The following is a 5,917-nucleotide window of genomic DNA, read 5'->3' as shown; positions in this document are numbered from 1 at the left end:
TTACGGTTAGGTATTTGTTCTTATTCCTGCTTTAGTTATTGTTTTCATTTGGTTTGTTTATTTTGTAACTTAGATTCTTCTTATGGGCTCTTTGTTTATTTCTTAGGTTATTGTTTCTATGTTCCCCTCTAGTTTCTCTGTTTACTTTAGTCCATAGTTATTCTAGCTCTTTATTTCCTCCTCTGATTTATTCTCTTGCTTAGTTTGTGTTTTCTGTTTATTGTTTATTAGTCCTTCACTCATCCTCAGCCTTTGTATTTGTATCACCTGTTCCTGCTGCTTCCCTGCCTCCTTGTCGCACCTGTTCTCAGTTCCCTTGATTACCTGCCTTTGTCTTTCCCCAGTATATTAGTTGGTTTGGTGTCTCTGTTCGTTGCTGGTTTCTTGTATTTGTCACTCCTCGTTCCCTACCATGATTATGCTTTGTTTTGCTTTGCCTTGTAAACCTTATGCTTCGCCTTGAATTGGAGTACCTGCAGTGATTTTTGTGAGTTGTTGTATTTGGACTCTGGTTCGTTCCTGCAGTATGTTTTGCTACGTTTTGACTTCAGGAATAAACCTTTGAATTATAAAGACAATCCTGCCGAGCTCTTGTCTGCACTTTGGTCCGATCCAAAATAATATCATGACACAATTTAAAATATTTTCTCTGTTGAAGCCATTGTTTTGTTGATTTGGATATATAGCTGGACTCACCGTGATGAGGAAAAATTTAATCTTTCTTAATTTTCTGCTTTCTGGTAAGCTTAAAATTTGAGGTAAAAACTGACAGGTATTTAGAACTATATGATCTTATTTCCCCCACTTCCACAAAAACCTTAACAAAGTTTGGTTTCCCCAGTCCTTTAAATACAAGGTTATGGGGAAATTTTACCCACAACTGGTTATTTTAATATCAAATATGAAACCTCTGAATGGTGTTGCCAATACATAAAGCAGCGTGATATTATTTTGTAGTAATGAGATGGGTTTTTTTCACCGTAGTGATTACTAAAATTTCTTAATGTATCGCTTTTTCGGTTTAATATATGTGATTTAATATTATAGTCAACAAAAAGAAAAAAGTAAAAACATGAACATTTTACAATTTAACACTTTTAAAATTTATTTAGCCTAAATGTTGTGACTGATTATTATAATACTGTTATCTCAGGATCAAAAATTGGCTATTTTTCTGTTGTGGGAAAAAATATTTTCTTTTGATAAAAATCTAATTTATGTTGAGAGCCTTCCCTTTTGTTTCTTTTTTAGTATAAGCTGGTCAAAGTTAATGAATACAGAGCAATGCTGGAAGAAAATGTGTAAGAGACAAAAAAAGACTTGTGACTGGCAGTAGAGGTTCACCTTCCTGCAAACCAACTGTAAATCACTCAGTAGATGGCCTGGCCTTTAATCTCATCGAGAACCTCTGGCAAGACTTAAAATTAATGTTTGTAGATATGCTCCATCCGATCTGACTGATGGGCAACAAACATTCAGAGCTCATAGAGACATAATTTAAGCTGTAATTATAGAACAAGGCGGTTCTACAAAGAACTGAATAAGTTGAGTTGCATCTTTTATTGTGCTGTTGACCTGCTTAGACTGGACAGAAACAGAAGTGCAAAATTATATTTCAAACATTGGCTTTATTGTATGGATTTATGAAGTCTTACAGATTATATGTAGTATACACAAATAAGTACAGTTGTATACTTGGATCATTGCTACATTGATTTCCATTACCATTGATCTCGAATGTTTCCATTTACTGGATTGGTTTATGCAAACTAACAAATTCCACAGCCCTGAAGGTTTTGGCAAACTTTGAGAATCTTATGAAATCTGCACCCAAATCTGCTAAAAACTGTAGCATCAAATCAGCCATACAGAATTTATTGGACAAACTACATGTCATAATTACATGTCGGTGTTCTCAGAACAGATAACTTAGCCATACAAACTTTGTAATGAACTATATTCACCAATCATTGCTATACAGCTCTTAAACATCTAGCAGTCAGCTTACACCTGAGAAAGCAAACTCCAGCCAGGTAGTTTGGCCACTTTGAACATTTGCTGGTACTCCGGCCATTTGGGCATGTGTTAGTGTTTTTTTTGCCTTATTGTGTATAAGAATAGAGGGATGATTATAGGGGGCATTAGCCCCTCTGTGGTTTTTTATTAGGTCACACATGAGGAGCTTTATTTCATCAGAGCTGACACCCTCCCTAGGAGTCATTTCTTTTTGCAATTTTCTGCTCGGTTTCATGTTCCATTACCGGTAGATTATGCTTTTTCTCTGTCTTGCACATTCTCTCATTCACGGATGAGCTTGAGCACAAACACATTTGCAACACTTCCTCACATCTATGACTGCACACACATACTGTGAAGGCTCGTGATCCCGTGCACATATTGTTATTAAACTGCTGCTTGTTGAATGGTGGATAGTGGCGATTGCCTGGGGGAGAGGACAGTAGTTAAACCAGCACTGATTTACTTTCTGTAAAATGGAAGTAAAATCAATTTGAAAACCCATTACCTGTATGGGAGATTTAAAGGCAATCTGAGAAAGCAAAAGTGTTTTATTACCTATTTCATCAATTTCTACTTGTGTTTTTGTGTGGGTGTTTGTTTTTTGTTTCTTAGGCAGTGCATAGATTTTATTAAGTGCTTACTGAAAGTTAAAGTACTTGGAAAAAAAAGGGCTCCACACGGTATATGGCATCTCAGAATTATTTAATGGTTATGCTGTACTAATCACGGAAAACACTGAGCTGTGTAGGAATCACTATAACCTGTTGGGGGTCAAATGCATCTGCTCCATGCTGCATAGCTTTAGTTTGTTTTTAGCCACCCTAACAGCAGTGATGAAACTGGATCCACTACAGTTACTTTGGTCAAACTATTGTGGAGGAAATTCATAATTCTATTGGTACCAAACATAACTTATGGCTTTATTAATAATTATGTTCTTGGTGCAATACTGTTATATCAGCATAGCTTGGTAAACAACTGCCTAAACTGTCACATTTTTCTTTTGAATCAAGGTTTTGCTGCACTTGCAATTTGGGAGGTGAGTAGATTACTAAGTACCATCATTTAAGTGGTAAATTATTAAAAAATCTCCTCTACAATCCACTCGTCGTGATATCATTATTTTGAATTTGACCACTAAAGTATTTTGTTTATTAGTAACAAAATCAAAGACCTATGGTCACTGAGACCTAATTTATAAAACATCATTGCTGAAGTAAATGTTCTCATTAGTAGGACTTTTCCTGAATTATGAGTTTGGGTTGTATTTTGAAGCTTCCATTTTGTATCATGGTTTTGTATTAATATTCTTAATGTGCTGTGGTTACTAATTTAGTCTTTTTTCTCATACTTGTGTTTTTGTTGTGGTGGTTTTTGCATTTATTTTTTCCTCCCTTTAGTTCCATCAGTGAGCCACCTGCTACCTACATTCAGTAATTAGACTCACTTGTTCCTTATCCTAGTAATCACCTCTCCTGTTATTTCTACTCCTGATTGACAGTCTTTGTCAGATCCGCTTATTGTTCTCATGTCTAGCTGATTTTGCTCGACATTCATCTCACTTTGTGTTACCTGCATTTTCTTACTTTCTCAATAAATATTGCTTGACCAAGATCCTGTCTGCTGTCTCTCTGCATTTAGGTCTCCCACAACTACCAAAAAATCTCAGGAAACATAAGATAAGATGAAAAATGGTACAAGTGTGTAAAAATGTGTAAAAAATATGGATGCATTAACTACCATGAAATGTACAGTTGTTCTCAAAAGTATATGTACCCCTTAAAAATTAGTGTTTTAAAATGTAAAAAATAAGAGTGTGATAAATAATTTCAAAACTTTTTCCACATATAATGTAAGATGCTGTCATCGTTTAGAATCTAAGACTATGATGCAGGCGACAATTACGGAGAGAAAGGTGAAAGCTCAGAAAAAGGATTTATTATGTAATATGTACAAGAATGATGTTCTGCAGGTTTAGGGACCAGGTTCCAAAAATCCACTTGAAGCAGAGGTAGAAATAGTTATGGAAATGATTAATGGACTGATATAAAGTGAGTGAGGTTTACTGGTGTGGAGGTTCTTGGAGCAGGTGAGTCTATCTACAGCTGAGGTTGACAGGAGTTCATGTAATGTTTTGTCCTCATTTCCTTCCAGGTTGGAGATGGTTAGCAGTGAAGCATCAGAGGGTGGACAGGCAGGTGAGCAGAACAGAAGCAAAGGTAAAGACTGCTGAAGGATGGCTGATGGAAGAGCGGCAGTGAGAGAAGGATCCAGGTAGATGTTCTCCAGATGCTAGGAGCCAGGAAGTGGATCACTGGAGTCCAAAACCCAAGCATCAACAAAGGGATCTAGTTTCTGTCAGGAGAGACAAGGGTGGTTACAGTTAAAGCTTCAAGGAGCAAGGAACACAGAGATGAGAGACTGATTACCATGTATGTGAGCTCCTCCTTAAGCTGCTGATGAGCCTTAATGAGTGGCAGCTGCAGAGTCTGCACCCGCCAGTAAATATTAGGGAATCTGATTAACCTGAAATGAAAATCAGTTCTCCTGGTAGGATTTTCTTGACATTTTCTTATTAGTGCCCTTAAGAGGCATCAGAGTTTGCAAACAGTTTTCAAAGGATCAAAATGATCTCATTGTACAAAGTATCAGTATAGAAAAATGGACAAAAAACCTACTGTACCAAGTTGTTCTTCATTTGGAGAAAATATTGGACAATTCTACAAAACCGATGAATAGATGAGATTGAAACTGGTCAGAAAGCTCCGAAGAAGCCAACAGGAATATTGGCAGTGCTTCAGGAATTTCTGAGAAGGAATGGTTGGGTTTACAGTGTGACATTTTGGTTTCAGTACATGTCTGGACCAAGGTTTGACAGACAGAATATTTTTCTTCCAAACAAACATCTAGACCTGTCTCAGATCTCCAAAAATATTGTAGGAAATGTGAGATGTGTCATGGTTTGACGAGGCCAAAGAAACTTTCGGGCCACGATCGACAAGGTATGCTTGACGCAAAAAGAAGAAAACACGTCACCAAAAGAACATCATATCCACAGTTGTGTGTAAAACATTGCATCACAACATTTTTGTGTATAAGTAGGCGTCGTACATGAGGCCCCTGTTGAGGATGGTTCCCAGATTCTGTCTTAAGCAGTGTTTATTTTTAAAGTTGTTTTTATTTTGTATTTTATCTTTTAATGGTGTTGAACCTATTTTACATTGGCTAGCTGGGATCTAAGGGTTAAACCAATTATATGATACTTATGTTTTTAATTGAAATAAATTATTTATTTTAACCTTGTGTAGAGTCTATTCTTTGGGATTCCGAGTTGCTTGCCCCCCTTCTTGTAGAAAGAACATAAAGTATTGTGACCAAATTGACCACAGCTTTATTTTTGGCAATGTTGGCAGCATGAGGCTGGACAGTGGCTGTAATGACCAGGGAGTTTTTTTGTTGTTCTTTTTTTAATGTTCCTCTTTACTGTGGTGCAATTTGCCAGTATTACCATGCAGTAACAGAGTATTTACAGGGTGTACTAGATTTGATGTTAGTTTAGATAACCAGGCTTGAGTAGGCATCAGGGTTTAGAACAAAAAAAAACAAACAAATGTTTTATTTGTGCCAACAGTCTAAGACTTGGGTTGACTTTTTGTCAGTGATCTTGTTTGAGGAGAATATTTTAAGCTAGGCCAGAAGCTCACCCCTAGTTAAGGGAGAGCGGGTTTTGATTATATGCCAATGTTGGCTACACCATGTGGGATTAGGGTATGAGAGCTGTGTAGAAACCCATCTATTGGGCTATGGATGAAAGTTCTCATGGTCTAATGAAATGGCATGTAATATCTAACCTATCCTTAAAAATAATCACCCCTTACAGATACCTTTTAACTTACAT

The 5,917-nt window shown here is 36.7% G+C and overlaps 1 long non-coding RNA gene across 1 annotated transcript; it reads left to right on the top strand.

Annotated features, from left to right (window-relative positions):
• Positions 1 to 376: 376 nt before the first annotated feature.
• On the top strand, positions 377 to 5,322 carry LOC124882292. The gene is made up of 2 exons (XR_007041855.1): positions 377 to 487; positions 4,174 to 5,322. It is a non-coding gene; the product is annotated as an uncharacterized LOC124882292 (long non-coding RNA).
• The last annotated feature ends 595 nt before the right edge of the window (positions 5,323 to 5,917 follow it).

The sequence above is a fragment of the Girardinichthys multiradiatus genome, chromosome 15 (assembly GCF_021462225.1).
Source record: "Girardinichthys multiradiatus isolate DD_20200921_A chromosome 15, DD_fGirMul_XY1, whole genome shotgun sequence".
Lineage (NCBI taxonomy): Eukaryota > Metazoa > Chordata > Actinopteri > Cyprinodontiformes > Goodeidae > Girardinichthys > Girardinichthys multiradiatus.
This window is presented reverse-complemented; position numbering and strand designations above follow the sequence as displayed.